This window comes from Chrysochloris asiatica, unplaced genomic scaffold (assembly GCF_000296735.1).
Source record: "Chrysochloris asiatica unplaced genomic scaffold, ChrAsi1.0 scaffold00243, whole genome shotgun sequence".
In the NCBI taxonomy this organism is placed as follows: domain Eukaryota; kingdom Metazoa; phylum Chordata; class Mammalia; order Afrosoricida; family Chrysochloridae; genus Chrysochloris; species Chrysochloris asiatica.
Window position 1 is genome coordinate 3403373 of NW_006408761.1, and position 6375 is coordinate 3409747.

At 42.9% G+C, this 6375-nt stretch overlaps 2 pseudogenes; both read right to left on the reverse strand.

Moving 5' to 3' along the window:
• Positions 1 to 1620: 1620 nt before the first annotated feature.
• LOC102830160 lies at positions 1621 to 2502 on the reverse strand (annotated as a pseudogene).
• A 2852-nt stretch (positions 2503 to 5354) lies between these two features.
• The window catches only part of LOC102830538, a 5039-nt pseudogene continuing 4018 nt past the window's right edge, over positions 5355 to 6375 (reverse strand).

Genomic DNA, 6375 nt, shown 5'->3' on the forward strand with positions numbered 1-6375 from the left:
GTTTCTTTGTTTCTCATACTTTTCTGTGTTGAGTTTATTCTATTTGTGTTGTATATTGTAATTAAAATTGGATTAAAAAACGGGAAACCAATAAAGAGACTGACTTTTGCATACTGGTTGCCAAGGGACTGAAAATTCAGTCTATGTTAAATGAGGGGACAGTCGTCATCTGAGTAATGTTTCTGGTGTTCCATGTATTATGATTTTTTTGTGTGCAGAAAACAGACCCTTACAATAAGACTTTGAAATTGGGTTGTGAATATGTTCCAGAAGCACAGATATTCCTTGACAAGGGAAAGAGGAGGATGGAGCACAGGCTATTTGTGGCATGTAGTTACTGTGCTAATGTTAATGATGTTAAGTGCCATCCAGTAGGTTCTGACTCATAGTGACCCTTAATAGGGTTTCCAAGAAGCTGCTGGTGACCTTGTGGTTCAAACTGAACTTGCAGTCCAGTGCTTTATCCCATAGAGCGACACCATGACTTCATTAGTAGTGTTTATGAAAATTGTGGAGTCACCTGGTTTCTTTGGAAAACCCTACAGGCTATAAAGAAATAAAAATCTATGAACATAGAATTAAAATACACATAAAAGAACCAGAAGAGCTTCATGACAACTTTAAAGGAATCTTTAATCTCTTGTAATTACGATATTGATAAAAATGAGGGCTGAAAAGTGCAGGTTTACAGTGCCAAATAAATTCTTCAACCTGCGAGGTTGTTTATATTAGGTAAGGGTACTGGGAGGACTTAAGTGGGACTATGAGGCATGAGATGAAGAATTTGTGCAGACGTAGCCAAGGCTGAGAAATCTAAATCTCAAAATTTTCCTTAACTCTCTTGCCAGCAGAGGAAGCCCCATCCCTCTCTGAGGGAGTAAGCCCTCATCTATTAAGAACTTCTAAATGGGAATATCTGGCAATTGTTTCCCAATTGAATGACACCACTCATTCCTCCTAGACCCCAAACAAGAATTAAAAATCAACAGAGACCTGAGAGAGTCACAAAACCTTGTTTGGGAAGAGGAAGCTTGCACAGAAGGAGTTGCAAGGAATTGCTAACCATGTTAGAAGTCTGAAGTGCATACATGAGCCTGGAGTCTAAAGATGTTTGACTAAAATGGACAAAATTTAATGCTCCTTTGGCCTGAATTTATTAACATAGGAGCCCCCACCCAGGATTCTGGATCTAATGTGTTGGTTTTAGTTCTGGGAGTCGAATTAATAGAGTTCAAAAATAGAGACCTGGGTGGTGTTGTGGTTTAATGCAAAAGTTGGTTTCAATTGCAAGGTTGGCAGTTCAAGCTCCTTAGTTGTTCCTAGGAAAACCAATATAGGGTCGCTATGGGTCGGAACCAACTTGACAGCATTTAACAACAATCACAAACTGATTAATCAAAATTTGGACTCAACATGGTGTGCTAGATTGTTCCCCCCACACCTACCACCCCCCTCCCCCCAAAAAAAAGGCACTGCTTTTTTTTATACAGAGTTAGAACCACTTCAGGGCTAGAAGGAGTGGAGAGGTTCCTTTGTCAATCCAAGGACCTTCATAATGTTGGTCTATTCTTACCAAATACATTGGCAAATGGCATCATGGATTTGATAAGTTAATTATGTTTAGCCTGTCACTGCTAGAGCAACAAGGTAGGTGTCAATTTCTGCTTCTGTAAGAATCCCGAATTAAGGATTTTCAACTGTAACTACTCCAACTTCAATTTCAGAAGGTTTGAAGTCAATTCACAGCTCAGGAGCCAGTTATGTCATTGTAGTTTTAACTGTCTGTTCAATGTCCAATCAAATTTCTTCTTCATTTTTTTTTTTTTTTTTCAAGGAAGTTGATTGATTCAGTTTGTTTAACTCCTGTTGCAGCTTTAAACTCACAGGATCACACTTGTACACCTGAGGGCCTTGTTCTTCTTCATCTATACCAGTTAAGATCATACAACAACAAGAGGCCTCATTTCAGCATTCTGTGTGTTGTTGTTGTTGTTGTTAAGTGCTGTTGAATCAGTTCCGACCCACTGCGACCCTGTATAGGGTTTCTGAGAAAAGGCTGGTGATCTTGAGTCGCCGACCTTGTGGTTCAAATGACTTTGCAATCCAATGCATGAATCCATAGTGCCACATGAGAACTCCCTCTTGAGAAATATCTGCAATTCTTTCCTACAGGATGTCCATGGACTCTCAGAGCCATACTCATATTTCCAATTAGAAATAGAAAGCCTCCTGTCCCTGGGGCCTACCTAGCTTCCATTCCTGTCATCACACAGTCAGTGCTTTGGGGGTCTCTTGGATAAGTGAATCATGTGCTGGAATCCAATAATTTGTCAGGTACTTTTGTCCAGGTGACAATTACTGTGCAGTCCTTCCCTCTGACAGCTACTGATAGAAGGCCATCCTGGTAAATACCCTTAAAAGCATATTCTACTTGATAGAGGCAGCCTTGGGTAAAAAAATGGTAATGTGGTGGTCAACACAAGCACTGGAACCCTGGGACATGTCGGTACACCACTACTTAAAGCAGTCTCTTGGTCCTGCAGCTCCCACACTAGGCAATAAGCCCCTCCTGGAATTTGCAGAGCTCTAGATTGTATTTTCCAAGATGTTTATACTAATATATAATCTGCTCCCTATGCGCTTTTACAGTGTGATGTTGACACTCCTCCACTGAGAATCACAGTTAGTGAGAATGAAGCTGAATGAGTGCTGAATGTGAGTCATTAAAGGTAAAAGGCTTCTGTCTTACTCCCTTTCTCTTGAACTTGCATCTTGGGAGCCAAGAGCTGGAGAATAATAGTTTGAGACTACTAAACTGGGGGATCACATGGAGTAGCTTCATGGAAATAGAGATGCCCAGGACCTTCCAGCTGGCTGCCAGCTGGTCTTCTCAGGCATCAGATATTTTATTGAAGAGCCTTTGAGAGGACCCTGGCCCAGCCATACTCCAGCTTCAATTCCATAAGGGACCCCTAGCTAAAATTGCCCAGTTGAGGTGCTTCTAAACTCAATCCACACAAACTGAGGATGGTAATAAGTGATTACTGTTGTTTCCAACCATTAAGGTTTAGGGTGATTTGTTAGGAGTCCTGGTGTGGTCCTGCAGGATAAACAGTGAACTGCTAACCATAAGGTCATGGTTCAAACCCACCAGCCACTCAGAAACTCTATACAGGGTTGCTATGAGTCAGGACTGACTTAACAACAACAACAACAACAACATTAGATAACTGGGACAGATGGTATACAGTAAATGAAGCAAAAACATCAGAACATCCCAGGCATACTGTAGAGTAGAAGGATCATCAAGTGGTTGCTGTAAAGGGTCAGAAAATAAACAGACTTGGTGGGGTCATGTAGTCTCTGTTGCTATCATTCAATTCTTTTGTTATAGCATAAAAACAGCTATGGACTATATAGAAAGAATGAACGGGCCTGGGTAGGATATTGGCAAGAGACAGAACCACATGGGCTTAAGCAGTGTGGCAGAGGCCTAGAAGGTCTCAATGGCAGAGGCTTGGGAAATCGTGCATAGGGTCTTTCTGTCAACAAGGTAAGGCCCAGTGACATGTAGCAGTACAGCAGAAGCTTCAGAACCCATGCAGACTCCCGGACAGTATGGTACAGCCCGAGGCAGCAGTGATGTGAAAACTGCTTCTAACCTAAATGACAGTGTGCCCACCTAGTGACTTGAGAATATTGTTGTTGTTAGGTGCTGCTGAGTTGAATTCAACTCATAGTGACTGTGTGTACAACACAATGAAACACTGCTCATCCTGCACCATCCTCACAATTGTTATTGGGTCCATTGTTTTAGCCACTGGGTCAGTCTATCTCATTGAGGGGTTTCCTCTTTTTCACTGACCCTCTACTTTACCATGCATGGTGTCTTTTTCTAGGGACTGGTCATTGTGTACTGGTTTATATGAGATCATTGGTCAAATCTGTTGCAAAAGACCGCTTTAAAGTGTTAAAGAGCAAAGATGATACTTTGGAGACTAAGGTGCACCTGACACAAGCTATACTATTTTCTCTTTTTTTCCCACGACTCAAGGGCAGTTTATTGAATACACAGGGGGATTTCAGGGTCTTTAATGCAAGCCATTTGGCACTGCAGGATAATGTGCTGGACTACAAGGCTGGTGGTTCAAACTCACCAGCCACTCCTTGGAAACCCTATGAGTTGCTATGAGTTGGAACTAGCATGATAGCACTTAATAACAACAGCAACAACTCAAGCAAAGAAGAGCTAGGTGTCACCATTTTTAGGATTATTTACATCAAGAGTCATGACTCTGTGGTGGGTGATACCACCTAGAGATAAAACATGTATTTACATTCACTGAGCATAGCTAATGACAACAAGAATTGAGGAACAGAAGCTATGCAGACCCAGAGAGATGACCAAAAAGAAGAAATCACTGACCAAGAGATGACAAAAAGCCAGCCTGATTGAGCTGGCATCATCACAATATCTGTTACTTTGGCATCCCTTTGTTAGAGAGGACTTGGAAAGAGCAAAGACCTGGAGTCAGCCAGGTCAGGCTTGCTTCCTAACTTGGGCACATGGGTAGAGATGCAATGGCACCTTTTAGAGGACCTGTCTTCACATCTGTCCAAACCTGCTGATGGCATATTCTTTGGAGGTCTGGGCACAGATTTGATACAATACATGTAGGGTGCCTGCCACATGATAAATGGTAATAGCTATGACTGCTAAGAAGAGTGACACAAAGTGACAGGAAACTGCCAATTCATGTTCACTTGGCTTTTCAAATCTGGGTGCCACTTGTAGGCCGACAATATGCACATCTTCTAAATCACTAGTGGAGTCATTCTACAAATATCTATCTGGGAGGCAGGGAAAGGCTTTGAAATGTCTCACCTCCTGGTTGTACATCTCCATGTCCACATCTCCATGCTGGAAAGGAAAGTAAAATCTTTCAGACAATTAAGAACCCCAAACTAAGCATAAGACATTGTCTCCTCCCTGGCCTTTCTCTCTCCTGCCTCTTTCCTGTTTCTCTCCTCTCTCTCTTGGTTCTACCCTCTGAAGCCTTCTGCCAGCCAGTAGCAGCAAGAGAAATAAAAACACAGAAAGTCCAGAATGACTTAATGAACAAGGGAGGTGATGAAGTCAATCAGAGTTGGAAAGTAAAGCAGGCCATGGTGTGGACAAGTGTGCTAGAGACAGTCCTGAACTTAGGGTCATGTGGGTTTGGGCTATGACAAAATCATCTCTTCTAGGTGTTGAGGCAAGTGGGGCTGGGGACTTATTGGGTAGTTTTACTGAGTGGGCTATCACCTGGGGTACTCTTGCCTTAGGAGTCCTTGAAGTTTCCCACCTGGGCCCTTTAGGTCTTGCTGTCCCCACCTTGGGCACAGTTGGGACCACTCATCCCGAGGTTGACACTCATGAAGCTGTAGGTACTTTCACGGATGCTGGTGATGACAGAGATGTTCACAGAGGACGAGTTCTCACCAGACATCCTGTACTCCTCACCCTCTAGCAGCTTGTGGTAGCTGGTAATTTCCATATCAGGGTCAGCTTCAGACTAGTCAGCTCCTGCTAATCGGATAGCAGCAGGACTACTTCCTCCTTGGACTGGTGCAGGGCAATCTCCAGCTCATTCAGCTTGGCCCAGGCATCCTATAGGATACTCAGCATTACTGATGGTCATCTTCAGTTTGGAGCATTGCTTCTTTAGATTCCCAATCTCTCACAGGATCCTTTGGAGAAGCTGGTTCAGCTCAGATGTCTCATTCATGGTGTGGTTTAGGTCATCACCATGCCAGCTGGCCACTAGCTGCAGCTCCTGGATCATGGTCTGATACAAGGCCTTAGTCTTGCTCTTAAGAGCAGTTTTCTCATAGTAGGTGCAGACCTCTGTGATGATACTGTTCAGGCCCATGTTCTACTTGTCCATGGACAGGACGATGGAAATTGCAATGGCATGTGTCTGGATCTGAGCAATCTCTACAGCATACAGACACTTGAAGTATTTGATGTCTTTGTTCAGAGTGTCCACTTTGGCCGGAAGCTCTACCTTGACTATATATATATAGACTACATCTGCATCCTTATTTAGTGCCACAAACTCATTCTTAGCTGCTGTGTGCTTATTAATCTCCACCTCACATCTCTATTTATAGTCCTCCATCATATTGTGAATGTTCCTCAGCTCTGAGTCCAACTTCACTTTATCCCCAGGCAGTGTTTTTAGCTGCTTCAGTAGGTTGCTCATGTAGTCTTCAAGGATGGGTTCCAGGTTCTTCTTGCAGTTCACCATATTTTCAATCACCTCATGTGCATGTGAAAGCTGGACAGTGAGTAAGGAAGATCACAGAAGAATTGATGCCTTTGCATTATGATGT